This window comes from Bos grunniens, chromosome 6 (assembly GCF_055505025.1).
Source record: "Bos grunniens cultivar Pamir isolate PY7600 chromosome 6, Bosgru_T2T1.0, whole genome shotgun sequence".
Lineage (NCBI taxonomy): Eukaryota > Metazoa > Chordata > Mammalia > Artiodactyla > Bovidae > Bos > Bos grunniens.
Window position 1 is genome coordinate 75,447,793 of NC_141170.1, and position 26,864 is coordinate 75,474,656.

At 37.9% G+C, this 26,864-nt stretch overlaps 1 long non-coding RNA gene across 11 annotated transcripts in view; it reads right to left on the minus strand.

Moving 5' to 3' along the window:
• Window positions 1-26,864, minus strand: part of LOC147370894 (uncharacterized) — a 124,842-nt gene that overhangs the window by 91,280 nt on the left and 6,698 nt on the right. Inside the window, exons 3-4 of one of the 11 annotated variants that reach the window (XR_015165536.1) lie at window positions 3,476-3,687; window positions 405-496 (exon numbers count right to left, since the gene is read on the minus strand). The exons of 8 other annotated variants lie outside the window; for them this stretch is intronic. This is a non-coding gene — a long non-coding RNA (uncharacterized LOC147370894). Of the gene's footprint in view, window positions 1-404; window positions 497-2,030; window positions 2,619-3,475; window positions 3,688-26,864 lie in introns of those variants that run through there. 2 more of the 11 variants (XR_015165534.1, XR_015165535.1) reach the window with 2 other exon arrangements.

Here is a 26,864-nt window from a genome sequence, read left to right on the forward strand (position 1 = left end):
CTACAGTAAACATTATTCTCAATGGTGAAAAATTCAAAGTATTCCCCCTAGGATCAGGAACAAGACAAGGGTGTTCACTTTCACCACTATTATTCAATATAGGTCTGGAAGTCCTAGCTACAGTAATCAAAGAAAAAGACATAAAAAGAATCCAGATCAGAAAAGGAGAAGTACATCACTGTTTGCAGATGACATGATACTGTACATAGAAAACCCTAAGGATAGTATCAGAAGATTACTAGAGCTAATCAGTGAATTTAGCAAAGTTTCCGGATACAAAATAAATACACAAAAATCACTTGCATTTTTATATACTAATAATGAAAAATCAGAAAGAGAAATTAAAGAATCAATCCCATTCACCTTTACAACAAAAATAATTAAATATCTAGGAATAAACTTACCTAAGGAGACAAAAGTACTGTACACAGAAAATTATGACAGTGATGAAAGAAATCAAAGATGGCATAAACAGAGGGAGAGATATTCCATGTTCCTGGATAGGTAGGAGGAATAAATATTGTGAAAATGACTATACTATCAAATCCTATCAATAGATTCAACATCAATTCAATTCAGTTTATATGCTCAATCATGTCCGACTCTTTGAGACCCCATGAATTGCAGCACGCCAGGCCTCCCTGACCATCACCAACTCCCGGAGTTCACTCAAACTCACGTCCATCGACTCAGTGATGCCATCCAGCCATCTCATCCTCCGTCGTCCCCTTCCCCTCCTGCCCACAATCCCTCCCAGCATCAGAGTCTTTTCCAATGAGTCAGCTCTACACATGAGGTGGCCAAAATACTGGAGTTTCAGCTTTAGCATCATTCCTTCCAAAGAAATCCCAGGGCTGATCTCCTTCAGAATGGACTAGTTGGATCTCCTTGCAGTCCAAGGGACTCTCAAAGTCTTCTCCAACACAACAGTTTAAAAGCATCAATTCTTTGGCACTCAGCTTACTTCACAGTCCAACTCTCACATCCATACATGACCACTGGAAAATTAGCAAAGTAACGTCTCTGCTTTTTAATATGCTGTCTGCTGCTGCGCTAAGTCGCTTCAGTCATGTCCGACTCTGTGCGACCCCATAGACGGCAGCCCATCGGGCTCCCCCGTCCCTGGGATTCTCCAGGCAAGAACACTGGAGTGGGTTGCCATTTCCTTCTCCAATGCATGAAAGTGGAAAGTGAAAGTAAAGTCACTCAGTCGTGTCTGACTCCTAGCAAGCACATACATGGACTGCAGTTTATTGTGATCCACACAGTCAAAGGCTTTGGCATAGTCAATAAAGCAGAAATGGATGTTTTTCTGGAATGCTCTTGCTTTCCCCATGATCCAGAGGATGTTGACAATTTGATCTCTGGTTCCTCTGCCTTTTCTAAAACCAGCTTGAATTTCTGGAAGGTCAGAGTTCACATATTGCTGTAGCTGGCTTGGAGAATTTTGAGCATTACTTTACCAGCGTGTGAGATTGCGCGGTAGTTTGAGCATTTTTTGGCATTGCCTTTCTTTGGGATTGGAATGAAAACTGACCTTTTCCAGTCCTGTGGCCACTGCTGAGTTTTCCAAATTTACTGGCATATTGAGTGCACCACTTTCACAGCATCATCTTTCAGGATTTGAAATAGCTCCACTTGAATTCCATCACCTCCATTAGCTTTGTTTTTAGTGATGCTTTGTAAGGCCCACTTGACTTCACATTCCAGGATATCTGGCTCTAGGTGAGTGATCACATCATCGTGATTTTCTGGGTCATGAAGATCTTTTTTTGTATAGATCTTCTGTGTATTCTTGCCACCTCTTCTTAATATCTTCTGCTTCTGTTAGGTCCATACCATTTCTGTCTTTTATCGAGCCCATATTTTCATGAAAAATTCCCTTGGAATCTCTAATTTTCTTGAAGAGATCTCTAGTCTTTCCTATTCTGTTGTTTTCCTCTATTTCTTTGCATTGATTGCTGAGGAAAGCTTTCTTATCTCTTCTTGCTATTCTTTGGAACTCTGCATTCAGATGCTTATATCTTTCCTTTTCTCCTTTGCTTTTTGCTTCTCTTCTTTTCACAGCTATTTGTAAGGCCTCCTCAGAGAGCCAATTTGCTTTTTTTGCCTTTCTTTTCCATGAGGATGATCTTGATCCCTGTCTCATGTACAATGTCACGAACCTCCATCCACAGTTCACCAGGCACTCTATCTATCAGATCTAGTCCCTTAAATCTATTTCTCACTTCCACTGTATAATCATAAAGGATTTTATTTAGGTCATACCTGAATGGTCTAGTGGTTTCCCTACTTTCTTCAATTTCAGTCTGAATTTGGCAATAAAGAGTTCATGATCTGAGCCACAGTCAGCTCCCAGTCTTGTTTTTGCTGACTGTATAGAGCTTCTCCATCTTTGGCTGCAAAGAATATAATCAATCTGATTTCGATGTTGACCATCTGGTGATGTCCATGTGTAGAGTCTCCTCTTGTGTTGTTGGAAGAAGGTGTTTGTTATGACCAGTGCATTTTCTTGGCAAAACTCTATTAGCCTTTGTCCTGCTTCATTCCGTATTCCAAGGCCAATTTGCCTGTTACTCCAGGTGTTTCTTGACTTCTTACTTTTGCATTCCAGTCCCCTATAATGAAAAGGACATCGTTTTTGGGTGTTAGTTCTAAAAGTTCTTGTAGGTCTTCATAGAACCTTTCAACCTCAGCTTCTTCAGCATTACTGGTTATGGCATAGACTTGGATTACTGTGATATTGCATGGTTTGCCTTGGAAATGAACAGAGATCATTCTGTTGGTTTTTGAGATTGCATCCAAGTACTGTATTTTGGACTCTTGTTGACCATGATGGCTACTCCATTTCTTCTAAGGGATTCCTGCCCACAGTAGTAGATATAATGGTCATCTGAGTTAAATTCACCATTCCAGTTCATTTTAGTTCACTGATTCCTAGAATGTTGACGTTCATTCTTGCCATCTCCTGTTTGACCACTTCCAATTTGCCTTGATTAAGACCTAACATTCCAGGTTCCTATGCAATATTGCTCTTTATAGCATTGGACCTTGCTTCTATCACCAGTCACATCCACAACTGGGTATTGTTTTTGCTTTGGCTCTATCCCTTCATTCTTTCTGGAGTTATTTCTACACTGATCTCCAGGTAGCATATTGGGCACCTACCAACCTGGGGAGTTCCTCTTTCAGTATCCTATCATTTTGCCTTTTCATACTGTTCATGGGGTTCTCAAGGCAAGAATACTGAAGTGGTTTGCCATTCCCTTCTCCAGTGGACCACATTCTGTCAGACCTCTCCACCATGACCCACCCGTCTTGGGTGGCCCCACAGGGCATGACTGAGTTTCATTGAGTTAGACAAGGCTGTGGTCTGTGTGATTAGATTGACTAGTTTTCTGTGATTATGGTTTCAGTTTGTCTGCCCTCTGATGCCCTCTCGCAACACCTATCGTCTTACTTGGGTTTCTCTTACCTTGGACGTGGGCTATCTCTTCACAGCTGTTCCAGAAAAGTGCAGCTGTTGCTCTTTACCTTGGACGAGGGATATATCCTCACCGCTGCCCCTCCTGACCTTGAACGTCCAAGGAGCGGTGGCTGCGCAGTGCAGGAGGGCCAAGAGGAGCTACTCCATGTTCAAGATTCAATGTGATCCCTATCAAATTACCAATGGTATTTTTCACAGACCTAGAACAAAAATTTTCACAATTCATATGGGAACACAAAAGACCCCAAATAGCCAAAGCAGTCTTGAGAAAGAAGAATGGAGCTGGAGGAATAAATCTTCCTGACTTCAGATTATACTATAAAGCTATAGTCATCAAGACAGCATGGTACTGACACACAAAAAAACGGAAATATAGACCAATGGAACAAGACAGAAAGCCCAGAAATAAACCCATGCACATATGGGTACCTTATTTTTGACAAGGGGGCAAGAATATACAATTGGGCAAAGAAAGCCTCTTCAATGAATGGTGCTGGGAAAACTGGGCAGATACATGTAAAAGAATGAAATTAAAACACTTCCTAACACCATACACAAAGATAAACTCAAAATGGATTAAAGACTTAAATGTAAGACCAGAAACTATAAAACTCTTACAGGAAAACATAGGCAGAACACTTGATGATATAAATCAAATCAAGATGCTCTATGACTCACCTCCTAGAGTAACAGAATAAAAACAAAAGTAAACAAGTGGGAACTGGATAAACCAAAAGCTTTTGCACAGCAAAGAAAACTATAAGCAAGGGAAAAAGACAACCCTCAGAATGGGAGAAAATTATAGCAAGTGAAACAACTGACAAAGGATTAATTTCCAAAATATATAAGGAACTCATACAACTCAACAGTAGAAAAACAAACAACCCAATCAAAAAGTGGGTTAACGACCTAAATAGACATTTCTCCAAAGAAGACATACAGATGGCTAACAAACACATGAAAAGATGCTCAACATCACTCATTATTAGAGAAGTGCAAATCAAAACTACAATGAGATATCACTTCAAACCGGTCAGAGTGACCATCATCAAAAACTCTGCAAACAATAAATGCTGGAGAGGGTGTGGACTCTTGCACTGTTGGAAGGAATGTAAATTGATGCAGCCACTATGGAAGAAGGTACGGAGATTCCTTAAAACACTAGGAATAGAACCACCATATGACTCAGCAATCCCACTCCTAGGCACATACCCAGAGGAAACCAAAATTGAAAAAGACACATGTATCCCGTTGTTCATTGCAGCACTATTTACAATAGGTAGAATATGGGAGCAATCTAGATGCCCATCAACAGATGATTGGATAAAGAAGTTGTAGTACATATACACAATGGAATATTACTCAGCCATAAAAAAAGGAGTGCATTTGAGTCAGTTCTGATGAAGTAGATGAACCTACAACCTATTATATAGAGTGAAGTGAGTCAGAAAGAAAGATAAATACCATATTCTAATACACATGTATGGAACATAGAAAAATGGTACTGAAGAATTTATGTACTGGGCAGCAATGGAGAAGCAGACATAGAGAATAGACTTATGGACATGGGGAGGGGGAAGGAGAGGGTGAGATGTTTGGAAAGAGTAACATGGAAACTTACATTACTGTATGTAAAATAGATAGCCAATGGGAATTTGCTGTATGGCTCAGGAAACTCAAACAGGGGCTCTGTATCCATCCAGAGGGGTGGGATGAGGCAGGAGATGGGAGAGAGATTCAAAAGGGAGGGGATATATGTATACCTATGGCTGATTCATGTTGAGGTTTGACAGAAAACAGCAAAAGTCTGTAAAGCAATTATCCTTCAATAAAAAAATAAATTAAAAAAATTATCCCCTTCACCAGTGCCTTCTAAGGAGGGAGAATCCCTTTCACATAGCAACTGGACTGCACTTTGTTGAACATTGGAATGGGTGTAAGTAAGCAAATTTGTAGAAATCATAAGATGAGTGCAAATGCTTTAATAATGTGAGGAGTCATGGGAAGGGTGGCATTCAAAGACAGTAAGTAGAGTCAAGGAATTTGGGTGCTTCATAGAAGGGGACAACCAAAGGAATTCTGGAGAGGCAGAGTATAAGTATAGACTATATGTATCTGGATTATGTAACAAAACTGGCAAATCTCTTAAAATCCCTGGTTGATACACTGGATTGAATGCATGTCCTCTGCATAGGAAAGGTGGAGTCCTTGTAATTATCTCCAATTAACCACTCCCTTCTTATATACCCTTCTCTGGGATTCAGTGACACCATAGACTCTAGTGTTTTTTTTTTTCCTCTCACACTTTGTAGCTCTTTCTTTTTTAGTCTTCTTTGCTGGCTCCTCTAAATGATGGAGGACCTGGGACTTCCCTGGTGGCTCAGTGGTAAAGAATCTACCTGAAATTTATAAGATATGTGCAGGAGACATGGGTTCTATCCAAGGGCTCAGAAAATCCCCAGGAGAAAGAAATGGCAACCCACTCCAATATTCTTGCCTGGGAAATCCCACTGACAGAGGTACCTAGTGGGCTACACTCCATGGGGTCACAAACAGTTGGACAAGACTTAACAACAGCATGAGGAACTGAATATTGCTTACAGTAGGAAGAAAAGTCAATGATGTCCCTGATGAAATGGCAACAGATTAAGAGGGACCGAGGGAAAAAATGGGTGTTGAGAATGTTCAGAGAGTTAACAGAAACAACTCCTAAGGAGCTCTGGGGTGAAAGGAAGCATAGAATTGAAAGGCAGTCAGAAGATCTGGAGAAAAAGAAAACAAAAAAATATTGTTTTGCTTTCATTTTGATAATTCTTTAATTATTAATAATTAATAATTATTTGATTTCATTTTAATAATTTTTTAAATTTATGGAATCATTGTAGTTTTATTGAAAAATTGCAGAGATTGTTTTTGGAAGTATTTTTTTTTAATTTGGATGCAATAAATCTTAGTTGCAATATGCAGTGTTGCAACTAAGAACCTGCAAGCCACAACTAAGAGACTGCATTTTAAGATTTTTTTTTTTTTTTAAAGGAAGGAGATGAAGTGACACAACAAGGGGGGAAAAGAAAAGAATCATGACAACATGAATTCCTTGAGATAGCAATCCATGAGGAAAAGATTAAAGGAAAGTGTTGGTCTTAAGTAGAAGCAGAGACAGAATAAGGGCAGAGTGGGTACACAAAATGGGGAGTTGGTAGACTTGATAGTAGAAGGATGAGGTACTTCTCTTTGGAGTATAAAGCTCTGTCATTGGCCAATGGTGAAGAGTAAAAGATGTGACAATAGCTTCCCAGAAATGAGAGAGAGTTTTCTAGTGAAGTACATCCAGTGTTAAAAAGCTGCTTAAGATTTATTTCCATGTGTTTGAAGACTGACTGAACAGCCAAATATGTGATTTTTTTTTTTTTATGACAGTATTTGTATGTTCGAGTTCAGAAACAGTGTTAGTAGAGGGTTAAGTTGAACCAATATAAATAAGAACTGGGGCTTTGAGAGGCCTGTGTAGACACACAAACTGATCTCTTGAAGTCTCATATATAATACCTTCCTTTTGACTTCTAACCAATAAAACATAGAAATGATGAAGGGATTTTGTGGATGTTTAATTAAGGTCCATAACCACGTGTATTTGAGTTAATCCAAGAGACATTATCCTAGACAGGCCTCACCTAGTCAAGTAAGGCCTTTAAAAGTGTAGCCAAGCCTTCCCTGAAGATAGAAACTTTAGACAGCAGAAACTCTCTTTTGTTCACTTTGAAGAATGAAGTTCCATAAGTCCACAGCCATGAGAAAAAGAAATTCTGCCAGAAACCGAGGGAGCCTGAAAGTGAGTCCTTCCACAGCTGAGCCTCCAGAGAACAACACAGTCCAGATGACAACTTGATTTCAGCATAAGGATACTGTGAGCATTGAATTCAGCCAATGCCCAGTCTTTTCTTTTCATTTATTTACATATTTATTATTGAATATAATTAATGTACATCATATAAATTTCACATGTACAACACTGATTCATGATTTTACAGGTTATACTCCATTTATGGTGGTCATTTACTTGCTAAGTCATGTCTGACTCTTGCGACCTCATGGACTGTAGCCAGCCAGGCTCCTCTGTGGGATTTTCCAGGCAAGAATATGGGAGTAGGTTCCATTTCCTTTTCCAGGGGATCTTCCTGACCCAGGGATTGAACCCAGGTCTCCTGCACTGCAGGCAGATTCTTTACCGACTGAGCTACCAGGGAAGCCCCATTTATAGTTATAAAATATTGACTATATTCCTTGTCCTGTACAGTACAGTATATCTGTGTAACTTACCTATTTGACACATAGCAGTTTGTACCTCATAATCTCTAACCCTTATCTTGCCCCTTCTTCATTTCTTCTCACCAGTGGGAATTGGAATTGGAATTGTTAGTCACTCAGTTGTGTCTGACTCTTTGCAACCTCATGGACTGTAGCCCACCAGGCTCCTCCGGCCATGGAATTTCCAGGCAAGAATACTGGAGTGGGTAGCTGTTCCCTTCTCCAGGGGATCTTCTTGACCCAGGGATAGAACCTGGGTCTCCTGCATTGCAGGAAGACTCTGAGCCACAAGAGAACCAGTAGTTTTTTCTCATAATCTGTGAATATGTTTCTGTTGCTATATCCACCAGTTTGGTAAATTTTTATATTTCACAAATTACAGATGTCATACAGTATTTGTCTTTGTCTGACTTATCTCAGTTAGCATAATGCCCTCCAAGTTTATCCATGTTGTTGTAAATGGCAAAATTTCATACTTTTTATGGATGTTGTGTTGTTTTTTTAACATTTTATTGGAGTATAGTTGATATACAATGTTGCATTAGTGTCAGGTATACAGCATAGAGATTAAGTTTTATATATACACATATATTATACATAGTTATATATAAATATAGTCATTCTATTTAAGCTTCCTTTCCCATATAGGTTATTACAAAATATAGAGTTCCCCATGAACAGGCATATTTAAGAGTACTTTTTGCAAATAATTATTATTCCAACCTATGGAAATGAGAGTAAATTAGGATGTAAGAATGGAAGGTTGTTAATGGACAAGAGAAATCTCATAGTCAATGGATTAGAAAGCTCACTGGTTTTGGATAATTGTAGTGAAAGTTGAAGAAAAAATTAATGAAAAGGAAAATAGGTATTGGTTGTAAAGAGAGAGAATGACAAAAGAAAATACACACACACAGAGGCAATTATTAATTTAAATACTGGGGAGTTGTTCTGCTTTCTTTCCTGTTGCCCCAAGACATTTTGAAGCAACTGTCTTAGGCAGGTATATGTATCAGTTTTTTGTGGGCACTGTTCCTCAGCTAGGCTGACTCAACATTTAAACCAAGCAGACTATGACAGGATGAGCATGGGAAAGAGAGCCACAGAATTCTATTTGTTTGCAAATCTCAGCCAAGTCCTCCAATCAATGAAGCTAACAACTTGATTCCCAATTTCTTTTGTCTATCTATTAATTCGTTCCAAATCTCGATGAGAAATAGACTTGTTATATTTTGATCCTCTAAAACCCCAACAGCTATAATAGAAGACTTTGGCCCTTGTCCAAGAATGGAGGTGTTGTGATCACTTCTAATATATACCTTGGGGCAGTCTCTGAACCTGATTAGGAATGTTCATACTGTTGAGGGAAGGGACTGAGAAACGTATTCAGAAAATAACCAAGTACAAGACAAACAGTAGGTATTTAATATATAAACATTTTCTCCCTCCTTATGAATGAGAAGCCTTTGGATTGATTGTAGGTGGTAACTTTTCTGTAGCTGAGGAGCCTAGGTACTATGAATGCTAAAGACTTCTGAATTATCATGTGACTTTAGCAGCCAAACGTAGGTAGATTGTTACTTCCAGTGACACAGTGAGGATGATCATGGAGTCATCTTTCATGGCAGTAGAATTGGGGTTGGAGTCCACATGTCAATACTGAACAGTCAAATATTTAACTAACTGTACAACAGGAAGTGACTGAGGGGGACACAGCTGATTGCTTCATGCTAACTAGTTTATATGGGTTGATCAGGTTGCCTCACACTCGGAAAGAAATTTGTAGAACCTTTTGAAAATTATAGCTTATAGATAAAAGCTAAAAATCAGCTAGGTAACATATTTCTTGCTTGGAGGTCACCTATATGCATTGGTGCTGGACTCGGCCTGAAATTGCCTGTAATTAAGTCTTTCTACCCCCAAGTTGTGATGTATGATGTAGTACAACAGCTCCTTAGATAAGTATGGATGAAAATGGGATGACTGGACTCAGTCATCCCTGAGAACAACATCATCCTTGCCCTGCTGAAATTTGGCTATATGTTTATAAAACCAAATTGGTTATATATCTGATTTTATATTTGGTTATATGCTTATTTGCAAATAAATTTCTTTCTTATCTAAATTAGTTCAAATTGGGCATCTTCTAATTTGTAATTGTATGTCCTTTAGTAATATGGAGAAATTCAATTTCTTCTTTTTTTATGCTTCATTTGGTTTATCATTAGTTTCTAAGTTTTCTAAGGAATGTGCACTTATTTGCAAACAGAATACTACAAAATTTATGATACAATAAAAATAGAGGAAAAGAAGGTTCTGACTCCAGGAAGTTCTAAACATCAATTTAGTTAGGGAATATCAAACGTGAGAAATGTGTCAGGGACCAAAATGATCTTCTGGTCTGCTGGACCAGATTTGCTGATCTGCTGGAGATTAAGCATAAATTTTTTTGGGTCAATATTTGTATAGATTTGTCAATCCCTGAATATAAAGACTCAAAATTCAACTTGGATTATCTAAGAATCTATAAAAATTGTATGCCAGATAGATTTTGCAGAAAAGGAATTTGTATAGGATTGTAGGAAAGTTCACAAAAGTGTCTTTAGAATAGGATGAGAGCCAAAACTACTTCAGGGATCTGGAGAACATTGACTAATAACCTCATCATGATGGATGGGATGAATCAGCTCTATTTCTTGGTAATTATTTCACTCTGCCCAAGATTTAATGTCCTGAGAGGAACCTGAATCCCTTGCTCACCCCAGTATTTTGGTTTACCTACCCTTCCTCCAAGACCAAGCACAGTGATGATGGAGAGGTATTTCAGAAAGAAAGAAAAAAGAGGAAAGAAAGAAGAAAAATGTATTTGAGTGCTATTAAGAACTCAATAAGGAATGAACAGAATCACCGATGCAATGAACATGAGCTTGGGAAAACTCCGGGAGATGGTGAGGGACAGGGAGGCCTGGCATGCTGCAGTCCATGGGGTCACAAAGAGTTGGACACAACTGGATGAATGAACAGCAACAACAAGAAATTAACACTAAGACACTGAACAATACTACAGGTCAGTTTTGAGTAAAAATTTCTCAATATGAATCAATGTTTAATTTTGTTTCACGTCCATTCTCTCCTTGGTCTCTTCATGAAGGCCAGATTGGGCTTCTTCACAGCATGGTGGCTTGAAAACAGCCAAACTACTAACAGGATTTCTCAGAGCTCTGGTGAGTGTCTCAAGAGAACCACACAGAACTTTGGTGCTTTTATGGGCTAGCCTTGTGGCTCAGCTGGTAAAGAATCCTCCTGCAATGTGGGAGACTTGGGTTCAATCCCTGGGTTGGGAAGATCCCCTGGAGAAGGGAAAGGCTACCCACTCCAGTATTCTGGCCTGGAGAATTCCATGGACTGTATAGTCCATGAGGTGGCAAAGAGTCAGACACGACTGAGCAACTTTCACTTTCAGAAGTCATGTAGCATCATTTTTTCTACAAGCCCACTCGTGGATAAAGAATTTGCTTGCCAGTGCAGGAGATGCAGGTTCAATCCTTGGGTCAGGATTTCTTGGAAGAGGAAATGGCAATCCAATCCAGTATTCTTGCCCGGAGAATTCCATGGACAGAGGAGCCTGGTGGGCTACAGCCCAGGGGGCCAGAGCTACTAAGCACACAGCACAGACTCATATTCAAAGAGAGAGAACTGAGACCCTACCTCTCAATAAAAGGAAAATTAAAATTGCAGTGAAAGAAAATCATGTATATTGGAAGATATTTTGAAAAGTAAAATCTGCCACCTCTGGGAAATACAACCTGCCACAAGTATAGACCCCAAACATACTAATCTCAGTATAAGGAGCCTGGTGGTGTCTTGAAGTCCTCATATCGATTGCCTTCTGCCCTGCCCCTCTATCCCTCATGTTTTCTAAACATAATAAATCCTAGCACAACTCAGTAATAGTTTTCATACACTTCACAGAACAAGAGAAAAGTTGGGAATGAAGTAAAATCAATTCCAGTGGATGAATCACTTTTTAAATTATAGTTTTCTGAATATGAAGAATATTATTCTTATAGGAGTACTTTTAAATATCTTAGTCATAAGAGGAATCAGTTCTTTTTTGAGGAAGTGTACAAAGAGCTTTCTGTTTTAGATGGAGAATATGTCATGATTCAAGGTGCATTGATTAGGCACCAACTATTCACTGAGCTCCATTCTTGGTGATGGAAGAGTGATGGAATAGACAGCAGGAAATGAAACTTATTTTAAAAAAAATTCCTTCCACCATGGAGGTTACCTGAGTCCATTATCTGTTTGAGAAAGGACACTGCCTGGTAAAGGTATAGGTGTTCGATTTCTTCCACCCTACTGGGTGAGCTTCCGGTACAGGAACTATGTCAGTTTCACTACTGTAGTCCCAGGGCCCACCACAGTGCCTGGAGGACAGCAAGTTTCAATAAATATTTGTTGAACTATATTTGTACAGATGTGAAGGAATTCATGCCAGTCCCTTAAAAGGAAGGGCTCTCATGAGAAAGGAGTGAGCATGTCCTCTTCTTGAAGGACCGACAGTAGACTAGCTTGAGGAGATGGCTGTTCCCCATCCTTACCAATAAAGCTTTAAGAAGATGCAGGGGAGGAGCAGCGGAACTGGTTCTCTGTTATTTTTTCAGTAAGAGAAGGGTAAAGAAATCTGTACAATTTCTTAAACTTTGCAGTTCCCTTGTGTTTGTTTTTCTTGCTTTTCTCTATTTCTCTGTGGTGATTAATAGTCATTTTTTCAAATGTCATGTGTACCGGTCTTTGGGGAGTAGAAGGAAGGAGGAAGCTGGGGAGACTGTTACTCTCTGCAAGGAAGCTCGAGGGGAGAGAATCCTCGAGGGATAAAGTTGATGTTCACAGCTTCAGAGACTGGGGAGTAGGTGGAGTCCCCGAGGCCCGCTCCAAGGAGAGACAGAATGGCAGCAAGCCTGGGCTACAGAGCATCCAGAAATTCAAGTGTGCAAAGGCTGTCGTGGTTATTTGACCAAGCCTTGTGCAGTGTTTCCTGGTACAGAATTAAAAACAAATGAGTGCTCTTCTAGCACTTTGCTTTCAATTCTGTATTCTCTATGTCAGTTAAACATGTCACACTAGAAATCTTTCTGAAGCCCTGCCCTGCTTTTCTCATCCTTCATTTATAATCCCTCACCTAATCCTGTCATTTTTGCCTGTTCAAGTCTTTCAAATCACTCCCTCTCATTTCCGTCTTCACTGCCTTGCCTGTGCTCAGACCTGAATCACATAACTGCCCCCAAATGGTCTCAACATGACAATCCTTCATCCTATTTCCCACTCTTTTTTCTTAAACACAAGCTTGATTATGTCCTTTGATGCTTAGCTCTCTGGTATGTGTGGACTTACTACCCGAAGACAACATCCCAAACCTGAGCATATGAGGCCTCTGCTCTCTGTTGAACTTTTAGACTCATATGTTTTCCTCCTCCCCCAGTACACCTTACACTCCAGCCATATGGGTTGGCTAACTGAAGCCAAACTAGTTTAAATGACTGACTTTTATAATTTAGCATATAATGTTCACTTTGCCTGGAATGTACATTCTTTTCTCTCCAAAAGATAGATTCCTTTTCGACTTTCAAGACCTAGATAAAATATCACTTCTACTCAGTGAAGCTTTTTTCCACTCCCTCCGGCACTGTGTGTAAATTTTTTGTGTGGATGAGTTTTGTCACTAGACTGTGACTTTCTTGAGAGGAGGGATTTCCTGTTAACCCACATACTATCACAAGTGCCTAACACAACACCTATTGTAAAACTGATAAATAACAAAGTGAATAAATGAATGAGTGGCGAGGATGGCTTTTGTCCTGTGATGTGATGTTAAGAAAAAAGATGGAAGTGCAAGTCTAGGTAGATGTGTACATGGCCTCCCTGGAACATGTCACTGATTATACCTGACAATCTGTCTTTTTATTGCCTAGAGGTATAAAGAAATTAAACCAGGAGAGTCCAGTACAGCTATTCAGTCTCTAGACAGCAGAAACTCTCAACTTTCTAAAGGATATGCAATTCTGTTCTTGGGTGAAGGAAAAACACCAGCTTTGAACAAAGTAGGTTTGTAGGACAGTACAAACAGCTGCGCCTGAAGAAAAGTGTTCACTTTTTCTTTATTTTGGCAAAAGTACCTACTTCCTGGTGCCCTGTGTATAGCCAGCTTACGTTCATCTAGAAACAAGGAATTCAGTCAAGTAGTATATTCCAAAAAGATAATTAAGAACAGAGATTTACTAATTATATTGAATTAGCCAATATCTTTGGGGAAGGCAATGGCACCCCACTCCAGTACTCTTGCCTGGAAAATCCCATGGATGGAGAAGCCTGGTAGGCTGCAGTCCGTGGGGTCTCTAGGAGTCAGACACCACTGAGCGACTTCACTTTCACTTTTCACTTTCATGTATTGGAGAAGGAAATGGCAACCCACTCCAGTGTTCTTTCGTGGAGAATCCCAGGGATGGGGGAGCCTGGTGGGCTGCTGTCTATGGGGTCGCACAGAGTTGGACATTACTAAAGCGACTTAGCAGCAGCAGCAGCCAATATCTTAATCTGTTGAGGTTTCTGTAACAAAATGCCTTAGACTGGGTGGCTTGATCAGTGGAAAATTACTTCTTGTGGTTCATTGCTGAGAAATCCAAGATGAAGGTGTCTGCAGATTCAGTGTCTGGTGCAGGCCTGCTTCTTTGGCTTATAGACAGCTGTCCTCTCTGAGGGAGAGAGAGTGTGCTCTTATGTGTCTTCCTCTTCTTAAAAGGGTACAAATTGCATCATGAGGGCACCACCCTCATGACTTTATCTAAACTTAATTACCTCCCATATGCAAACATCATCACATTGGGGGTTACTGCTTCAGCACATGAATTTTAGGGGGACACAAACTTTCAGTCCATACAACTAACCAGGAACGATCACAAGGCAACAGCAATAATAGACAATAAAAATACATAACGGTGTTAGTGTAGTGTAGTAGAGGTTTATTGAATGCTTGCTATGTGACAGTCACAATTTCAGGTGTTTTTGCATATCTTGGCTCATTAAACCTCCTATTGACCTTATGAGGAAGGTGATATTGTTACATTCATTTTAAATATGAAGAAATTAAAACACAGAAGGCTTCAGTAACTACCCTAAGGTCACTAATTATTAGCAGAAGTGGAAATCAATCTCAGTAATTCTGGCACCAACGCTCATATTTTTAACCACAATGCTGAATTTAGAAGAGGAAACACTCATGGAGATTTTCTACTTTAATGCTTTTTTACATTTTTGTAGTTGTGGAAAGATATATCATATATATTAATATATATATTTAAATATATGTATTTAAATCCTAATATATTAAACAAATAAAAACTGAACCAGATTTCTATTCCTGGCAATATTGTAGGCAAGGTACACCAAATGGATTCCTTTCACACAAAAAATGGAAAATTAAAAGAAAAACTTAAATGTATATTTTAGTACTCAGTAAAATAGAAGTTGTCCAGGAGCAGAAAAAGGTGGGACAGAAAATATTGGATTGGCCAAAAAGATTGCTCAGGTTTTTCCATACCATTTTATGCAAAAAAAGCAAAATGAACTTTTGGGCAACACAATACAAAGAAATAAGATGGAAGATTTCATAAAAAGAATTTGTAGATTTCCAAGAAGCTATAACTTTTCTTTTAACAATCTTGTGGAAGAGAGGAGGAAGGGCATTCTTAATAAGATACTTCGTCAGGAAAAAAAAGGAATTGGGAAAATATACAATATGCGAAGGGAAAAAGCAAAGAACCTTGTAAATTCTGGCCTTGAGTCTTAGATGAGATAAAAATTTAAACATTTGCTCTAAAAGTTCTTAACTACATATTAGCCTTCACACAAGTTGAGAATTAAGGCCTACAGTATCTAAAAGTCCCGAGTCAAGAAATTATGTAAAATATTCCTGGGCTAGTGTTCTCTCAAGGGTCTAGCAGAAGCAAATGCAAATCATCTCTCAAGGAATGCATTCTCAGCACAGATGTTATAAAATTTCTTAGGTAAAACTCCAAAGGAATATAAAAAAGAAAAAAAAAAGAGAAATTCGTGAAGAAATAAAGCATGTGGTTTCTGGTCAAACATATAAATATCTTAGAAGTTATCACTCCTGTTCTCACAAGTAAAAAGTTGAACAAACTGAAAATCGACACCTCTCGTTAGATCCATCAGGTAACACATGGATCCACCAAATGCCATAGGTTAAACTGGTGTCCTAAAAATTGGAAAGAGAATTAAGTACCAAAAATCACATTACCTTTTGTTTGCCTAGAGCCTAAGCCCAAGCAAAAGCCTGATTCTGGAGCCAGTACTCATAAGAGCACTTAAAATGTGACTGATGGATTGCTAGGGGTAACATATGGACTGCTGCTGCTGCTAAGTCACGTCAGTTGTGTCCAACTCTGTGCAACCCCATAGACGGCAGCCCACCAGGCTCACATCCCTGGGATTCTCCAGGCAAGAACACTGGAGTGGGTTGCCATTTCCTTCTCCAGTGCATGAAAGTGAAAAGGGAAAGTGAAGTCTCTCAGTCGTGTCCAACTCTTCGCGACCCCATGGACTGCAGCCTACCAGGCTCCTCCATCCATGGGATTTCCCAGGCAAGAGTTCTGGAGTGGGTGCCATTGCCTTCTGCCACATATGGACTAGTTTTAGAGTTAAAAGCACCTGTGGGCTGGGCTTGGGAGGAGGGCACAGTTTTGTGCATTTTACCTCCTGGAGTTCTACCACGTTTATCTCAGGATGAAGACTGGAGAAGACACCACCCATACTTCTGGTGGAAGAGAAAGTAAGCATTCTGAAAGACATTAGAGCATTCTAAACAAAGGAGTTAACTCACTCCTCCAAAGACACAATTAACCATAACTTTACTTAACCAATTTAAATTTCACCAGAACCTAACTGACCTGGAGAAAGTAGAATACTTAAATCCAACCTCTCTCTGGCTTTCTTGTCTCACCTAATGGAAAAGCAAAAAAATATGAAAAACACTTTGAGAATCACAGCCAAGGGGCATAGGGTCATGAAAAGACAGAGATTTAATTTTTGGATTATAGAATGCTTCTGTTCTTTCTACACTTCACTATAACATCATCAGGTTTCTGTATAATAGCAGTGAGTTTCAACTAAAATAACTTCCAGATTTTCAAGCTGGATATAAAAAAGGCAGAGGAACCAAATATCAAATTGACAACATCCATTGGATCATAGAAAAAGCAGGAGAATTCCAGAAAAACATCTATTTCTGTTCATTGACTAGGTTAAAGCCTTTGACTGTGTATCACAACAAACTGTGGAAAATTCTTAAAGAGATGGGAATACCAAACCACCTGACCTGCCTCCTGAGAAAACTGTATGCAGGTCAGGAAGCAACAGTTAGAACCAGACATGGAACAACAGACTGGTTCAAAATTGGGAATGGAGTATGACAAGACTGTATACTGTCACCCTGCTTATTTAACTTATATGCAAGATACATCATGCAAATGCCAAACTAGATGAAGCATAAGCTGGAATCAAGATCCCTGGAAAAAATATCAATAACCTCAGATATGCAGATGACACCACCCTTATGGCAGAAGGTGAAGAGGAAGTAAAGGGCCTCTTGATGAAAGTGAAAAAGGAGAGTGGAAAAGCCGGCTTAAAACTCAACACTCAGAAAACTAAGATCATGGCATCCAGTCTTATCACTTCATGGCAAATAGATGGTGAAACCATGGAAACAGTGATAGATTTTATTTTCTTGGGCTCCAAAATCACTGCAGATGGTGACTGCAGCCATGAAATTAAAAGATGCTTGCTCCTTGGAAGAAAAGCTATGATAAACCTAGACAGTGTATTAAAAAGCAGAGACATTACTTTGCCAACAAAGGTCCATCTAGTCAAAGCTATACTTTTTACAGTAGTCATGTATGGATGTAAGAGTTGGACTATAAAGAAAGCTGAGTGCCAAAGAATTGATGCTTTTGAACTGTGGTGTTGGAGAAGACTCTTGAGAGTCCCTTGGACTGCAAGGAGATCCAACCAGTCCATCCTAAAGGAGATTAGTTCTGGGTGTTCATTGGAAGGACTGATATTGAAGCTGGAACTCCAATATTTTGGCCACTTGATACAAAGCGCTGACTCATTTGAAAAGACCCTGATGTTGGGAAAGATTGAAGGCAGGAGGAGAAGGGGAGGACAGAGGATGAGATGGTTAGATGGCATCACCGACTCAATGGACATGAGTTTGGGTAAACTCTGGGAATTGGTAATGGACAGGGAGGCCTGGCGTGCTGCAATTCATGAGGTCTCAAAGAGTCGGACACGACTGAATGACTGAACTGAAATGAACTGAAACTCTATCTTGGGCTGTCTTTTTCTGGGTATGCTATGTACAGGTTTGTGGTTCCTGGTTGAGAAAAAAAGGGCATTTGTCATGATCTTTACAGAGAGAGGACAATTGGAATTCATTCTACCTCCCCTGGACTTGTTGTTAAGCAGCCTTTGACTTTGATGGATATCCTTATTTTAATTGTCCTGTTATTGTGTATTACTTTTCTCTCTAAAAATATAGATTTGTAAGTATTATTATTTTGAATTCTGTGACTCTTCATTTGCAATAAAATGTATCTAATTGCCACTGATATAGTACAGGGAAGATAAAATATTAGCCAAGCAAACTGAAAAAAAAAATCTAGAAAATAAGTATTGATGAGATTTAGAACAACAGGGATTTTTACCCACTTCTGGTTGGATTATATATTGATACACCACCTTGGAAGGAAAATTATGAACAACCTGGACAGCATATTAAAAAGCAGAGACATTACTTTGCCAACAAAGGTCCATCTAGTCAAAGCTATGGTTTTTCCAGTGGTCATGTATGGGTGTGAGAGTTGGACTGTGAAGAAAGCTGAGTGCCGAAGAATTGATGCTTTTGAACTACGGTGTTGGAGAAGACTCTTGAGAATCCCTTGGACTGCAAGGAGATCCAACCAGTCCATTTCAAAGGATATCAGTTCTGGGTGTTAATTGGAAGGACTGATGCTAAAGCTGAAACTCCAATACTTTGGCCACCTCATGGGAAGAGTTGACTCATTGGAAAAGACTCTGATGCTGGGAGGGATTGGGGGCAGGAGGAGAAGGGGACGACAGAGGATGAGATGGCTGGATGGCATCACCAACTCGATGGAGATAAGTTTGAGTAAACTCCAGGAATTGGTGATGGACAGGGAGGCCTGGCAAGCTACGATTCATGGGGTCGCAAAGAGTCGGACATGACTGAGCGACTGAACTGAACTGAACTTTTTTTAGAAGTAGCTTGGTATTGTTTGGTAAATTTGAAGATAAGTATATTCTAAGATTCTAAAACTTTTTTTTATAATAAATACTTGGCCACCAAGAGAGGTGTATAAAAATTTTTGTGGCAGTGTTTGGACACAACCCAAATATTTATCAACAGGGGAATGAATAATTACATTTTGGACTCTAGTGATACAATGATACTGATGGATAGAAACCAGTCTGGTAAGAATATATATTATGAAACTGTACTAAATGTTAAATGTATAAAGCTCACAATATACATACTTTAAAAGATAGAAATGCAGGTTTAAAATTTCTAAAAGCAAACAAGATAATGATATACAATAATTCAAGACAGATTAGGATTACCTCTGCTGCTATTCTAATGGGACAGAAAGGGTTTGGGATATGAAAGAATTTTTTATTGGTTTGCTAATGTTCCATTTCAGGAGTGTTTGATACATTATTCTATATATCTAAAGGAATAATTTAAAACTACTTGTCCTTTTACCAGTGCCATCTATTGACAGTTCAACACATTAAGGACCAGAGAGGTAAGTGACTGACACTGCTATATAGGTCACAACTAACAGAGATGAGTCCAGAACAGTCCATACCATTTTCTAGCTAGCCAAGGATATAATGTGGGGTATAGTAAAAACATGATTTGCAATCTTGAATCCATCATGATCTATGCATAAGGTAGAATAAAATAGGAGGGGCCATTAAAATCAGTTTGATCAAAAACTTAACCATGGAAAGATTTGGTAACTTCCTCCTGGACCACAAAACAGAGAATCCCACTAGAGCATCTTTACTAGACAAAATTGCAGGCAGCAGAAAACATGGCAGCAAACTCTGTTAGGGTCTTGATCCAAACACGAGAATATTATTGGAATTCACTATAACGCCTCTAAGTAACATGGGGAAATGTTTATAATGAGCCACTTGGGAAATTTGGAATATTGCCTTTTTTTATAATGCTCGATGGCTAAGAATTTTAAAACAGGTTTTTGTCAGTCTATTAGACTCAATAGTAGAAATATGTTTCTAGTTTTTCTGCTATATATTCAGACTAGGAGAAATATGATGCCAGTAAGGGCTAGCCAGCCTTCACTACTGGGGATTACTTATATAGCACAATATTTATAAAGGAACTTAACACGTGACATTAGGATATAGAAAGACATTCAAAGGAAATGAATCAGATATTCTAAAATATTTGATAAAGTTAAGACTAATTAACAGTGTATTTTCATACATTTTGGGGGGTATGGAGGAAGGTTTTATGGAGTTTTTTTATCTAAAGGTAGAGAAGAATGCTATTAAATCTTGCCTGTTATAAAGACAAAGGGAAGAGATAAGTACCTTTATATCATGGTGTTCAAATGTCATTCTATGACTGGTTATATCATGTGTGCATGAGTGCTAAGTTGCTTCAGTCATGTCTGACTCTTTGGAACCCTATGGACTGTCATCATCCAGGTGCCTCTGTGGATGGGATTTTCCAGGCAAGAATACTGGAGTGGGTTGCTATGCCCTCTTCCAGGGGATCTTTATGGTCCCAGGATCATATCTGTGTCTCTTATGTCTCCTGCATTGACAGACAGGTTCTTTACCACTAGGACCACCTGGTTATATCAGAGTATCCTATTTTTAAAAAATGCTCATTCATATAAATTCCAAGAAATTCATATAAAATTCATATAAAAATTCATATTCACCTTCAGGCTGAAGATGGTGCTTAGCTGCTGCTGCTGCTAAGTCGCTTCAGTCGTGTCCGACTTTGTGCGACAACCATAGATGGCAGCCCATCAGACTCCCCCATCCCTGGGATTCTCCAGGCAAGATCACTGGAGTGGGTTACCATTTCCTTCTCCAAGATGGTGCTTAGAAATTTACATTAATTAAAAAAAAAAAGCTTCCTGGATGAATCTGATGGAAAATTCATCCTGAGAATTACTCTTCTGAGTAATTTTAAGATCATTAAAATACTCAGTCACCAAGGATGGAGTGAGGTGGTGGTACCTTAATATCCTGGTATAAAAATGGCACTGATCTACCTAGAGGAATAAAAGAGATGATAAACTTTTTTACCATCAGGAAAATTCCATCAGGATTGAGAGAGCGAGACCAAACAATTTTTCTGAAGAACACTATTCTTAATCTACCTTCTCTCTTGAGTGTTCTGTTGACTCTAAGATGGATCCAAAGCCCCCAGCGTCGTCAATATCCAAGTTTGGAAGAAAGCAAAAAACAGAATTAGTGAAGCCAACTGGTATTTTTCAGTGCTTCTAATGATAGATCATATTTCTGAAAACTTGAAAGATTCATAACGCATACCATACCCCTGGTGCATTCCAGATGAGCAGACTTTGTGTGCTCAGAAGTAAGCGAGAAGATGTGCTGCACTGAATTTTATTGATTTTTTCTCTTTGCTTGTATAGTTTTATGATGTTCCGTTTTCTCTTTCCTGTTGGTTTGGAAACTGTGGCCTTGGTTATTTATTTTCTTCCTTCATTTTACATTTAAAATGTATATGTAACACTGCATCAATTTTCATGGCCATGGGTGAAAGGACAGGGTGAATTCTATGGACAAGAAAAGATGGTCTATTGATAGAAGAGTTAATTATTTCCCTGGTAGGAAACTTCTTCTCAAGTTCTCTTCCCTTTTCATTTTCTCATGTTTTTGGAATGCATTTATAATTTTATTTTTAATCTCATTACTTTTTGAATTTTAGCACTGAATTCTCACTTTCAGAGATTATATATTGATAGCTCTGAATTATTTCCATTTGTATTCTGCGCCAGGCTTTTTGGTTGTTGAATCAAGAAGTTCTACAACTTCTTGACATAACTCATCTAACAATAAGACTAAGCAGATGAATTTATAATAGAAATAGGCTTTTGCTTGTGGAAGTTTGATAATTGATGATGATAAATTTTGCTAACAAATTTATTTTTTCTCTGGTCTTTGCATAGTTCACATGGTGGTTTTAATTAGGATATTATACCTTTTGTATTATAAAGTAACACTCACTCAATAATCTCAAAGTTTTGGATATGCCAGCCAATTATCTATTGAAGTCGTGTTTGGGCTCATGGCTCATGGCACAAAGTGCAACCTCTAATTTGGCTAGTTCTTTTTAATATCTGCTGAATTAATATGCTAGATTAGAGAATGAAAGTATATGGGTCATTGCTGGCTCCAAGGCTAGAATCAAAGTGAGCATTACTCTTCTTGTTAAAAAATTATTTGAACGCATGAAGAAGAGGTCAAAAGAAGCTCTTCTTGTCCACTGCTAGGACTCATTATGATTTTGGTATTCCCAGATTTCAGACATTCCCATGACATTGTCACAAATTGTTTCTTACTTATAGTATAACAGGTTTATAATTATAAACCTTTTTATAGTATAAATATAGTTTATATATTATAGTATTATAATACCTATAATATTATATTAGTTTGAGTGACATAATATTGACATTTTCATGTCTCACAATGGTTGAATACTGATAATTTTATATAATTCAATCTATTAATATTCTATCCATTCACTTTTTACCTAACATACTATCTTTAAAAGTGAAACAACAACAACAACAACAACACTGCCACCAAAGGAAAACTTGTACTACTTGTGATAAATAAAATGTAACATAACAGACAAATGCAATAAAAACAAAACAGGAAAGGTCAATGCCATTAATTTTTAGCTAGATACTTCAGCCTGCCAAATGCTCAGAGCTGGAAGTCTGCACTTTCTTTGTTAAGAGGAGGGACTGGCAGTTAGATTCAGATGACAAAAATTAAACCAAGATTTTTTTCTTGAGATAATCAGTATTGGAAAAAAATTCAAAAAGGAGTAACTCTTTCTTCTGTGATTTAATATTATTTAATTCCATTCTTTGGAAACACCTGACTTACATTTTGGAAAATACCACATTAGATCATTTGTTTTGCCCAGTTTTCTCTTTCATTTTCAGAGGGAACTTCTAAGCATGCAATAAATGACACTGTTATTCATGTGCCAACATCTAGTGCTAAATTAATTTCATAAATTATGTCAAATGAAGTAGATTATATCTTGCAAGAGTCTACAACTCTCTAATGTCATTTATCATGGCATATAGTTTAATTGAATACAATTTTATTTATATTCTGTTTCTCTCTTCCAGCCTCTGTGAATTCTGGATCTTCTTTCCTCCCTGAGTCAGTCCTAAGATGTGAATAATTAGGTAGTAGTAGACAACTGAGTTAATGAGCATAACAAAAGACGTGGAAAGGTAATATTTACAAAGGATAATTTAATCTAATCCATTATCATTTCTATAGTACTCAGGTTCAAACTACAAAACTGGTATGCAACACTTTGAGATAAACACACTCATCGCTCACTTAACTCTTCATTTAATTTACCGACTTCAGGAAACTGGATATTTTGATTCCTGGAGATATGTATCGATGTATTTGTGAGGAAGGGAAGCCACAGGATTAAATGGTAGCATCTTTCTAGTCATTAATGTTACTATATAAAGAGCATATGTATATATATATGTATATGTGTGTATATATATATATATATATATATATATATATAAACATGTACATATACCTACATATGGGCTTCCCTGGTGGCTCAGTGGTAAGAATCTGCCTGCAATACAGGAGATTTGGGGTTGACACTTGGGTCAGAAAGAACTCCTGGAGTAGGAAATGGCAACCAACTCTAGTATTCTTGCCTGGAGAATCCCATGGGCAGAGGAGCGTGGCAGGCTATAGTCCATAGGGTTGCAGAGTTACACAAACACACAAACGTAGGTATGCATAGATATTATTTGCAAATAGTAAAAATATTTTATGAATTTGAAGGTAAAATGAGACTCCACACAAAAGTTTTAAGCATTCTCTTTCCAAAAATGAGGGAATATTGTTCTGAACCAACTCTCCTATTGATAAACAATAAAACTGTGTGAATTATTTATGTAAAAAATCACTTTGAAATTACTAGCAAGCTTGTTGCAGGAAGGTGGACCCCTTCCAGGGCCCAAAACTGGGCTCTGGTCTAACACCCAGAAATGAATTATCCGAGGAGACACATGTGCTGACAAAGCAAGAGATTTGGGTGGAGAGATTTGCTCTCTGGGTGGAGAGCAGTAGGGTGAGAGAACCCAGGAAAACTGCTCTGCCACATGGCTCGCAGTCTCGGGTTTTATGGTGATGGGATTAGTTTCTGGGTGGTCTTTGGCCAATCATTCTAATTCAGAGTCTTTCCTGGTGGCGCACGCATCGCTCAGCCAAGATGGATGCTAGAGAGAGGGATTCTGGAAAGTGGACGGACACGGGGTGTCTCCTTTCGACCTTTCCCGAACTCTTCCAGTTGGTGGTGGCTTATGAGTTCCGTGTTCCTTATCAGGATCTCCTGTCATAAAACAACTCATGCAAATGGTTACTATGGTGCCTGGCCAGGGTGGGCGGTTTCAATCAGTGTGCTTCCCCTGACAAGCTTATCAAGGCAGTGAGAATTTTCAGGATCAAAAATTTTAAAATAAGCAAAGCTCAGAAAGGTGAATAAAGATTTGGGAGCATTTTCCTCCTTGATTTATCACCAATTCTGAAAGCCATATGATGGTCAAAGGCCGAGAAGACTGGCTAAATCCTAGAAATAGAGTAATCATCAAAACTAAAGCCAGATTTCTAATCACTTCAATTACTAATTGAGTTAAGGTGATTTACACCTAATATAGAGGCTGTGCTCAGATACTTAGTTGTGTCCAACTCTTTTGGACCCCATGGACTGTAGTCCAGGCTCCTCTGTTCATGGGATTTCCCAGGCAAGAATGCTGGAGTGGGGTAACATTTCCTCCTTCAGGGGATCTTCACAACCCAGGGATCAAACCTGTGTCTCTTGGGTTCTTTGCCACTAGCGACTCCTGGGAAACCCAATATACTGCTAGGAAGAAGAAAATGTAAATCCTATTAGGAAAAATATAATTTAATCCAAAAATCATTTTTACTATAATTTTTATGCAATAGTGATAACTAAATATAATATGAGAGAGTAATGAGTGATAGTGGCTCAGTCATGTCCAACTCTTTGCAACCCCATGGACTGCAGTCTGCCAGGCTCCTCTGTCCATGGATTTTTCCAGACAAGAATACCGAGTGGGTTGCCATTTCCTTCTCCAACAAAATATAATATATTATATTGAAAAACAATAATTCACTGAAAACTGAAAAGAATAAAATGAGAAATGGAAGTAGATCCATGTGAGATGCACAAATCGAAATTATTAGCAGAGACAAATATATCTATAATTTCTAAGTTCAAGTAAATATATAACAAGATAGAGATCTACTTTAGGAAAATAAAGATATAATTGAAAACAAAATAAAAATTATAGGACTGAAAATAAAATAATTAAAATGTGAACTTAGTAGATGTTTTGAGAAATGACAGCTGATGAAAAAATTAATAAACTGGAAGGCCTGTTGCAAGAAAATATACAAATTGAACTGGGAAGAGATAAATGGATGAAAGATAGAGAAAATATGGAGAGGAAAGTGAAAAACCTAACATACATGTAATTGGAATATCAAAAGGAAATGAGAAAGAGATTAAAGTAGAAGCATGTTTGATGACAAAGGGCCAAGAATCTTACAAAAGATATTACATATAAATGGTAGAAGAATTACAACCCTCAAAGAGGATGAATATGAAAAAACAAAAACCACACATTCACACACTCATACACACAAGCAAAACACTCAGGCATATTACAGTAAAATTGTTGAAAACCAAACAAAAAATCTTAAAAGAAGCCATAGGAAAGAGAAAATAGCTGCGGATCTAAAATTCAATAGTCAGTGTTTGATATATATTTTCAGACAAACAAGCCAAAGAATTGGCTGCCTTCATCATCCAGGAAAGGAAATACTGAAAGTCAATCGGGAAGAAAATTATCCCAGGATAAACAAAAACAAATAAAATGAGTATAAGTATTTCTAGATACAAATGGACTTTGAATATTTAAGGCAATAAAGTAAATATTGTTGGATTTTATACATAGAATGACAGTTTCTGCCTATAGATCAAGAAGGGGAGAAATGGAGTTAAAATATTTTAAAGCATTTACATTATTCTGGAAGTGGTAAAAGTACTAATTTATATTAGACTGTATTAACATAAGGATTTGTACTATAATTTCAATAAAATAACACTAAATAATAGAAAAATTATAAAGATATATGTATACATGTATATTTTTATATCTGTATATATATATAGTGTCTATATATAAATGTTTAAATACATATATAATATAAAATTATTTTATATAATATACAATGAAATTTATGCATTTAGAAAATATAATCTTTCATTCATAAATATCATTTTTTATATATACTTCATACATTTATATATATAAATACTAAAATGGCAGATTTAAACCAAATATACCTATATTACATAAAATATAAATATACCAATACTGCTGTGAAACGTAAGGATTTTCAGATTGAATAATAAAACAAAATGTAATCATATAATGATTTAAAGAGACATGCCTAAATTCAGCTGTTCTGAGTAGTTGAAAGTAAAAGAAGGAAAACATAGACACATTCATATGTAAAGTATACAACCACAACAGTGCTTGTCTTTATAAAGACTAATTTTGATGTGTCAATTATGACAGTAAAGGGAGAAATGATG